The following is a 9787-nucleotide window of genomic DNA, read 5'->3' as shown; positions in this document are numbered from 1 at the left end:
CCACCCTTCCTTGGCTCTCTGTTCTCTGACAAGAGCAGAAAGAAAGAAGAGCTGTATAGCAAGCATCCACATTTGTCAGTGCAAAACACTTGTCCTCTGTAGGGAGTCATTTTTCCTTCCCAGTCCTAATTCATTGCCCTTTTAGGCCAGAGCTATTATTACTTCTAATTTGCATTGAATAGTCCCTTAGCAACCATTTCATACTGAATTTGATGCCAACTCGCTTCTAATACTGCTAGATTTACCAAAATCTTAGCTCTAACAGAACCCAACTTGAAATAAAAAGAAATGTAAACAGCTTTCTCTACCTCCACATATATAAATATCCTCTCTTACAGAGTAGTTGCACTACAGACAAGTTGACTAGACGGCACATTTTAAATGAATCCCATTTTCCCCTTGCCACCAATAAAAATAAATATCATAAAATTACTCCCCATGAAACATTTTTGGGCCCAACATAGTGCCACTGCTCTTAAGAATAAGGGAAATATTTAAAATTATATACAATATTGAAATAAGATAGATGAATTCATAATACTTTTTATAAAGCACATTTATTTAGAGATGAATTCATAATACTTTTTAAAAAGCATGTTTATTTAGACTCCATTTTTTCCAGAAAAGACATGAATAGTGACATGCTGGTAAACTAGCTCTCTAGAAGAAAAGAAAACACCTATTTTGTAGTGTTTGTCAATATCCATGGTGTAAATATTCCCACTATGGCTGATTTCAAGCTATTTAACAACCCCAATGGTTCTAACACACCACTGGCAGGTAACTCAAAAGGATACAGAAACTGCATTAAGGTAACGTAAATAAAAAGTAGGTGAGAAAGAAGAAAACAAGGATCGAGGTATAAAATGAAGCCAGGAATCAGTAAATGTAAAAATGTAAATTCTATAGCCTTATACACCAGTTTAAATGATACTTACATTTGGCTTGAATAAACCTCCAACACTGAAAGGAGAACCTTACCTGGTTCACAGTGTCCTTAAGATAAAAGCAAGTCACATGCTGAGAAGTGCCAGTTTCCTTATCCTCAAGTAGGTCACATTTCCTGATGGGCCCTATAAAGCAAAGACTGTGTCACGTGGTGAATGTCCTCATCAACACTGACCTTGAAACTGTAATTGGGTGAAAGTAATTCCACAGGATGCAGAGCCCACAGTCAGTGTCCAGGGACCAGCATTCCCATAACCCCAGCTTAATTCCTGGCTGGCTGAGCTGTGGATATATTCCATGAGTAATCTTCCAGGCTTTTGCTAATACCAGACTGGCAAGTTTGAAATTGTTCTCCCAAACAGATCTCCTTCCTGAAACACAGTTACTGGCCATTAAACCATGTGTCCTACCTGATGACCAGCTCTGCAGGTAAGAATGGCATTCCCTATGGAAAACAGAGGTGCCTTTCAGGATACCGTAGGAGGCCTTGTCTTGTCTACTTGGAAGTGGGTAATTCCTGAAACAATAATGAGGGTGCATAGGAAGTGCAAACATGAAACATTTCAATTCTGATCAATGTTGGCATAATAGTTTCTAGGTCCAAGAAAAAGGGAAAGAATGACAATTCAACACTGAATTGGGAATTTCCTCTGGTTTATCAGGCCCCTTCCCCAATGTCCATAAAAGAAAAAAGATCATCTTATGTTAGAAAGAATGCCATACCTGAAGGAGAACAAACGCTCATCCGACTGTGGAAGAGAAAAGAATTTATTCACAATCTTGCAAGAACGAGCACCTAGCCGAACACAAAATGGTGGCTAGAACACCAAACCATAGAAAGCCAAGACGGTTATCCTTGTGCCTGACCCGCAGACCCTCCCCTGTTTCTCCACTGATTGGATATTCCAGAGGCTTATCCGGGAAATCTAACGAATTTGAATTTCCCACTGAAAGGTCCCCCTTTGATTATGTTTTACATTTTAATGACACTGGCCCTTAGGGATTTGGTACCAGTTCTAAGCTTGTGTCAGAGGCTCTCCACTTTCCTTGCCTGCGTCACCTTTGTGAAAGCTAAACTTAATCTAAGTCTTACACCTTAACATCCCTGGCATTTGGTGTTTGATGCAAAGCTTTTTTTAAACAAAAATAAATAAACTTTTAATTGAAGTATAACATACATGCAGAAATCATAAGTATACACGTCAAAGAATTTTCACAAAGAAAACTAGGACACCAAGACCTTTATCAAGAAGCACAACATTACCTGCTCACACCAGCCTCCTTATACCCCCCTTCAGGCACTGTTTCCGTCCAAGGGAAACCACTAGATTACTTTGCCTGCTTTTGAAATTTATGCTAATGGACTAAAAAATAAGAAATATTTTAATGTATGTTTTGTTCATCAATCTTTCTGTTTGTGAGATTCATCCACGTGTTTGCGGGCTGATAGAGACAATTCATTGTTATTGCTGTATAGTATTCCGTTATATCCATCTATCTATCAAAAACATATCCATTTTACTTTTGATGGCAATTGGACTTTTCTAGTTTGGGGCTATAATGGATAAAGCATTTGTAAACATTCTTTTTTTTTGGTACATGCCTTTTGGTGGACATAGTGATCCTTCCTTGGGTACATACACAGTTGTGGAATTGCTGGATCATAAGGTAGTGCTTTAGTAGACATTGCTGTGAAGTTTTCCACAATGGTTCTGCCAAAAGGTAACATTTTACTCATATTAAATTAGCAAAATATTTTAGGCTGTAGCGTCTAAAGTTGGAGAAGTTGTGACACATTTGGTATATTAATATATAGCTGGTAACACAACTCTTTCAATCTAGCATCATCAAAAATGTTTTGAAGCCATGAAACAAGTAGATCTGTGAATTCAAAGAAATGATTTGAGGCTAATCATAAGCCCTAGAGGCAGAGGAACAAAAATTTGCTAATTCATTCATTCAACAAACAAAAATAAGTCACTCAAGGTGTGTGTACTAGTGAAAGGATTTGTTTCTCATTAGAAGCATTTCTATTAAGGTAAGGAACAAAGTGAGAATGACTTCCAGCTCCTCTATCATTCAACAGTGTATTGCAGGTAGTAGCCAAAGCATACAGACAAGAAAAATCACTTACAGACAAGAATTGCAAAAGAAGAAGAATCCTAGCTCTAATTGATATGAGTGTGTCTGGAAAATCCTAGAGAATCAATGATAAAAGTAACTCAATAAAATAACCCAATAGGGTAAAAGGATGTGAAAGTAACTTTCAGAAGGAATAGTCTTCTTAAATACAAACAATAAAGTTAAAACATATAATAGTAGAGATCATATGGTAGCCCATGACATACTCTGGGATCTGTCCTGTACCAACTTGTTGCAGAGGGCTTTGAAAACCATTGCTTTTTTTATTTCTTTGCTCTGTATATATGTTATACTATACAAGAAAAAAAGTTAAAAAAAGAAAGATACAATAGTAGAGCACACCCCATTTACAATAGCAACAAAAATATATATATAAGGATAAACTTAAGAAATACGTAAAACTTAAGTGAGAAAAACTTAAAACTCCTGAAATAGTCAAGCAGATTTGAGCAAATAGAAAGATAATCCTTTGTTCTGTATAGGAAAACTCAATATCATAAAGACGCCAATTTTCCTTAAATGAGTGAATGAAATTCCAGTAAAAAATAACAGTACACATTTTTTATAAAGCTAAGTTGATGCTAAAATTTATATGACCAGTCACAAAAGATGACATACTGTATAATTCTACTTATATGAAATGCCCAAAATAGACAAAATTTATACAGACAGAAAGTAGATTAATGATTGCTTAGGGCTGTGAGGAGGGGTGGGGGGAATACAGATTGATTGCTAATGGGGATAGGGTTTTATCAGGTGGGACAAAAATGTTCTAAAATTAGGGTTGTGATGATGATTTCAATACCCTGTGAATACACTAAAAAATCATTGACTTGTACACTTTACATGGGTGAATTGAATGGTATGTAAATATCTCAATAAAGCTTTTTAAAAATTTATATGGAAAAATTAAAAAGCAATAAAAAAGAAAGAAACAAGAGGAACTAACTCTATCATATATTAAAACATACTTTAAAACTTCTATGATTAGAACAAGGAGGTACTGAAGCATGATAGACAGACCAGTGGAATTAAATATAAAGTCCAAAATAGACCCTACTACATATGGACCTTAAATTTTACAAAGATGACATCCTAAATCATTGGGACCAAGATGGACATTTAAAAACACAGTGCTGGAACAACTTATTAGTCATGTGTAATACATTAAATCAGATCTATACCTTATCATTTATACAGGAATAAACTCAAAATGCAACCAGGAAGTAATGTAAATTTTATAAATAAAACCATATAAGTACTTGAAGAAAACACAGGTGAATTTCTATGTAACCTGGATATAAAGAAAGGCTTTCTCACTGTGACACAAAATCCAGACGCAAAAACAGATTGATAAATTTGACTTTATAAAATAAGAAATGTTTGCATGTCAAAAAAAAAATCATAAACAAAGTCGAAGACAATTGACAGAGTAATGGCAGAGTAGTTCATATCGGGCCAAATCTTCTGCAGATAAGTATAAACTCTGGGATATATATATATATATATTTTTTTTCTTTTAAATGTCTAAAAATAAGTATCAGAAGGCATGGTGGGGTGGACGAATGCAAGCAGAAATTGGATAGGAATCCACCCTTGGTAGAAGTGACCTACACCAGATGAGTTTCCTATTTTCACTGCTTCTCACCTGAGGGCCAACTTGGGTCAACATCTTCCAAGGCAGCTAGAACTCAGGGAGAAGACTTCAGTCTTACTGGCTTGGGGAATCAAAAAATGGAGCTCAGGGTTTTTTGCCACACATGAAAAGTAAGGAGAGAAATAATGAAAAGGAGACAGCCAAGTTCAGAATATAAACTCTGTAAATCTCTTGTGGCCCCTGAACTATGTGTGTATGAGGCAGACTCCAAGCAACCTAATTAAACCTTAAAAAATTAGAAATTTCAGCTGTTGCATATCACAGCTAAGACAGATTTTTGAATTTGAATTCAGCTGAGTTAACTGTCTGCTAAAACAGAAATCTAAGTCTCTTCAGAGGGACAATAACAGAATCTATAGCCTATGAAATATGTTGTTTATAATGTCCAGAATGCAATAAAAAGTTAATAGACATACAAAAACAACAACAAGAACAGCACAGAATGGGATCCACATGCAAGGGAAAAAGCAATCAGTGGAGATACAATGGAAAAAGCAATCAATGGAGACTGATTCCAATATAACAAAGGAGGATTTTTATAGTAGCAAGTAAAACTATATTCAAGGATACAGAAGAAAATAGGCTCACAATGAATGAACAGATGAGAAATCCCTGCAGAGAAACAGAAACTGAAAAAAAAAGAACCAAGTTCAAAAACATAACATCTAAAAATTTTTAAAATATCACTACATTGACTTAACAGTATTTCATTGGAGATGAAATAAGAAAGAGTCTGTGAATTTGGAGAAAAAATACTAGTCTGAAGAGATTGGGGAATGGATTGGGGGAAAAATAGCCTGTTATGTTAAAAAATATAACATATGTGTTATGTTTAAAAGAAAATATAACATACATGTAACAAAAACTAAAACAAGGTAAAAAAGAAAATATGACTAGTCCTATATTTATTAAAGAAATTGAATCGAATATGTTATCAAAAACCTTCCCACAAAGAAAATTCCAGACCCAGAAGGCTTCTTTGGTAAATTCCATCAAATATTTAAGGAAGAAATAAGAAACTCAGACAAACTCTTTCTGAAAATAGATCCAGGAAAATTGCCTAAATAATTTTATGAGTTCTATATAACTTTGATGCCAAAAAAATCTAATAAAATCTTTGCAATGAAAGAAAATTGCATGAAACTGATCTGGATAGGTCTAACGTATGTCAGAAGGCTGGGTAAAGGATGAATCATCCATATTTTAAAACTTCTACTTCTGTATAAGATTAAAGGAGAAATGTTTATTTGGTGCAAAACTTATATTTTGGCTAGTGCATTTCCTAATTTAACTTGTATGGTTAGTTTAATTGAACACCATAAGTACATGGAATCTTGAATAGGGCATGAGATTTTGTTGGTTTGTCCAGATTAGTGTGATACCCCGATAAATCCTAGAGTGACTCAGACAGTGAATAAAAAAGTATTTGCAAAGTCCCCTTGGGGGAATGGGAAGAAAGGGAGAAATATTCAACTTCCCCACTTGGGGAATTTCTGATATTTTCGCAAGCTATGGGGACAACCAAATCAATAGGCCGAGCCCTCAACCTTGGGATTTGCCCCTATGAAACTTATCCCTGCAAAGGATAGGCTAAGACTACTTAAAATTAGGCCTAAGCTGTGCTTTGAAATTTATTGCTTTTTCATATGTACGTTATTTTTCACAAAAAAAGAAAAAAAAGTCGATTGTGATGATAAAAAAATATTTATTCCTTCTAGCCTCCAATGTTTTGGAGAAGCTAGAAGGAAAAATCTGAGATGATGGTATGGTAGCCCATGACAAACTTTGGGATCTGTCCTGTAACTACTTGTTGAAGAGTGCTTGGAAATCTATTGTTTTTTTCTTTCTTTGCTTTGTATATACATTATATTATATAATTTAAAAAGTTAAAAAAAAAAGTTAAGAAAAAAATTAGACCTAAAAGTCACCCCCAGGGAACCTCTTTTGCAGCTTAGATGTGGCCTCTCTCTCTCTAAGCCGACACAGCAAGTGAACTCACTGCCCCCCCACCCCCCACCCCCTGATGTGGGAAATGACTCCCAGGAGTGTAAATTTCCCTGGCAATATGGAACAGAAATCTCAGGATGATCCAGGACCCGGTACCAAGGGATTGAGAAAACATTATTGATGAAAAGGGGGAAGAGAGAAATTAAACAAAATAAAGTGTCAGTGGCTGAGAGATTTCAAACACAGTCAAGAAGCTCTCCTAGAGGTTATTCTTCTGCATTATACAGATATCCCCTTCTTACTTTATGGTGTACTGGAGTGGCTGGAGGGAAGTACCTGAAACTATAGAGCTGTGTTCCACTAACCATGTTTTTTGAAGATGATTGTATAACGACATAGCTTTTACAATGTAACTGTGTGATTGTGAAAACCTGTGTCTGATGCTCCTCTTATCTAGGGTATGGACAGATGAGTAAAAAACTTAAAAAGTAATAGGGGGAACAAAGGTTAAAATAAATTGAGTAGATTGAAATACTAGTGGTCAATGAGAGGGAAGAGTAAAGGGTATGGTATATATGAGTTTTTTCATTTTTCTTTTTTCTTTATTTTGCTGGAGTGATGCAGATGTTCAAAAAAATGATCATAGTGATGAATACACAACTATGGGATGATATTATTTGCCACTGATTGTGTATCATGTATAGAATGTTCATATGTCAGGAATGTTTGTATGTTTGTTTGTTAAGGTTTGACAAAAAATATTTTTTAAAAACTGCAGAAGAATATTCTTCATGAATATAGATGCAAAAATCCTCAGCAAACTATTAAAATCAAATACAAAAATATGAAATATGAAAGATAATATACCACAAACAAGTATGGCTTATCTCAAGAATGCAAGGTTGATTTAACATATTAAAATCATCAATACAATCCACCATATTAATAAAATGAAGTAGAAAACCATCACATGATCATTTTATATACAGAAACATCTGACTAAATCCAACTGTCATTCAGGATGACAGCTCTCAATAAATCGGGAACAGAGAGAATGAAAAACCTATAGTTCACATCATACTTAATGTGGTGAAATACTGAACATATTTCCCTTCTTATCAGATCCAAGCCAAAGATGTTCACTCTTACCCCTTCTATCCAACATTGCATTGGAGGTCCTAGCCAGCACAATCAAGCAAGAAAAAAGAAATGAAAAGCATAAAATAAAAAACAAAGAAGTAAAGCTCTCTTTGTGTGCAGATAACATCATTGTTTACCTAGAAAAGCCTCAAGAATTTACATAAAACTACTAGAATGAATAAAAGAACTAACAAGATGACAGGATACGTGGTCAGTCTGCAAAAATTAACTGCATCTCTGGGTGCACAGGTGGTTCAACAGCAGAAAGCTCACCTTCCATGCAGAAGACCCAGGTTTGTTTCCCGGACCATGCACCAAAAAGAAAGAAAAATTAATTGCATTTCTATATACTACCATCAAAGAAAATTGGAAAATGAAAATTTAATACCAATTTGATTTAAAATATCTCTAACATTAAATACTGCCCTAGTTTCCTAGGGCTACTATAACAAAGCACCACAAACTGGGTGGCTTAAAGATTAGAAATTTACTATTCCTAAGTTTCATAGGCTAGAAATCTGAAATGAAGGTGTTGGTAGCTGTGATGGTTAGGTTCTGGTGTCAACTTGGCCAAGTGATAATGCCCAGTTGTGTGGTCAGGCAAGCACTAGCCTGACCATTGCTGCAAGGATATTTTGTGGCTGGTTGATTAACCAGAAGACTGGAGTATTAAATCATCAGTCAATTGATTGCAGCTATGGCTGATTACAACTGTAATGAACTAAGGTGCTGTGCTGGTTTGAAATGATGTATGTACCCTAGAAAAGCCATGTTCTACTCCTAATCCCATTTTGTAAAGGCAGCAGCTTCTTCTAATCCCTGTTCAGCATTGCATGTTTGAAACTGTAATTTGATCATCTCCCTGGAGATGAGATTTAATCAAGAGTGGTTGTTAAGATGAATTAGCTGGAGATGTGTCTCCACCCATTGGGTGGGTCTTGATTAGTTTCTGAAGTCCTATAAAAGAGGAAATATTTTGGAGAATGTGAGAGTTTCAGAGAGAGCAGAGCAGAATGACATAGCCACGAGAAGCAGAGTCCACCAGCCAGTGACCTTTGGAGATGAAGAAGGAAAATGCCTCCCGGGAAGCTTCATGAAACAGGAATCCAGGAGAAGAAGCTAGCAGATGATGCCGTGTACACCATGTGCCCTTCCAGATGAGAGAAGAACTCTGACTGTGTTCACCACGTGCCTTTCCAGATGAGAGAAACTGTGACCGTGTTTGCCATGTGCCCTTCCACTTGAGAGAGAAACCCTGAACTTCATCGGGCTTCTTGAACCAAGGTATCTTTCCCTGGAAGCCTTAGATTGGACATTTCCATAGACTTGTTTTAATTGGGACATTTTCTCAGCCTCAGAACTGTACTCTAGCAACTTATTAAATTCCCCTTGTTAAAAGCCATTCTGTTTCTGGAATATTGCATTCCAGCAGCTAGCAAACTAGAACAGGCGCATCTCCCACAAAGGAGGTAATCCAATTAGTTGAAGACTTTTAAGGAAGAAGAGAGATATTTTTTACTACTTTTTCAGCCAGTGAGCCTCTCCTGTGGAGTCTGTTGAGACCCTTCATCAGAGTTGCCAGCTTTACAACCTGTCCCATGGGTTTTGGATTCTTCCATTCCCATGACTGCATGAGACACCTTTATAAATCTCATATTTTCAGATCTCTCCTGTTGGTTCTGTTTCCCTAGAGAACCCTGACTAATACAACTTGGTACCAGGAGTGGTTCTTGAGAAGCTAAATCTTAAAAATGGGTTTTTACAATTGTTTTTCTACTCTATTTAGACTCAAGGCACTAATGACTCTGTTTCCAGTAATCAAGATGGTACTGACAGTCTATGGTGTGAGTTGGCAAAAAAGATATACAAAATATCACCATGAGATTCTGCTAGTTGTATGCTTATATGAGGCAAGGCTCTGGGTGAGAGTGTTTTTGACACATTTATGGAGTT

This window comes from Tamandua tetradactyla, chromosome 18, assembly GCF_023851605.1.
Source record: "Tamandua tetradactyla isolate mTamTet1 chromosome 18, mTamTet1.pri, whole genome shotgun sequence".
In the NCBI taxonomy this organism is placed as follows: Eukaryota; Metazoa; Chordata; class Mammalia; order Pilosa; family Myrmecophagidae; genus Tamandua; species Tamandua tetradactyla.
Note: the sequence above shows the minus strand (reverse complement) of the source record.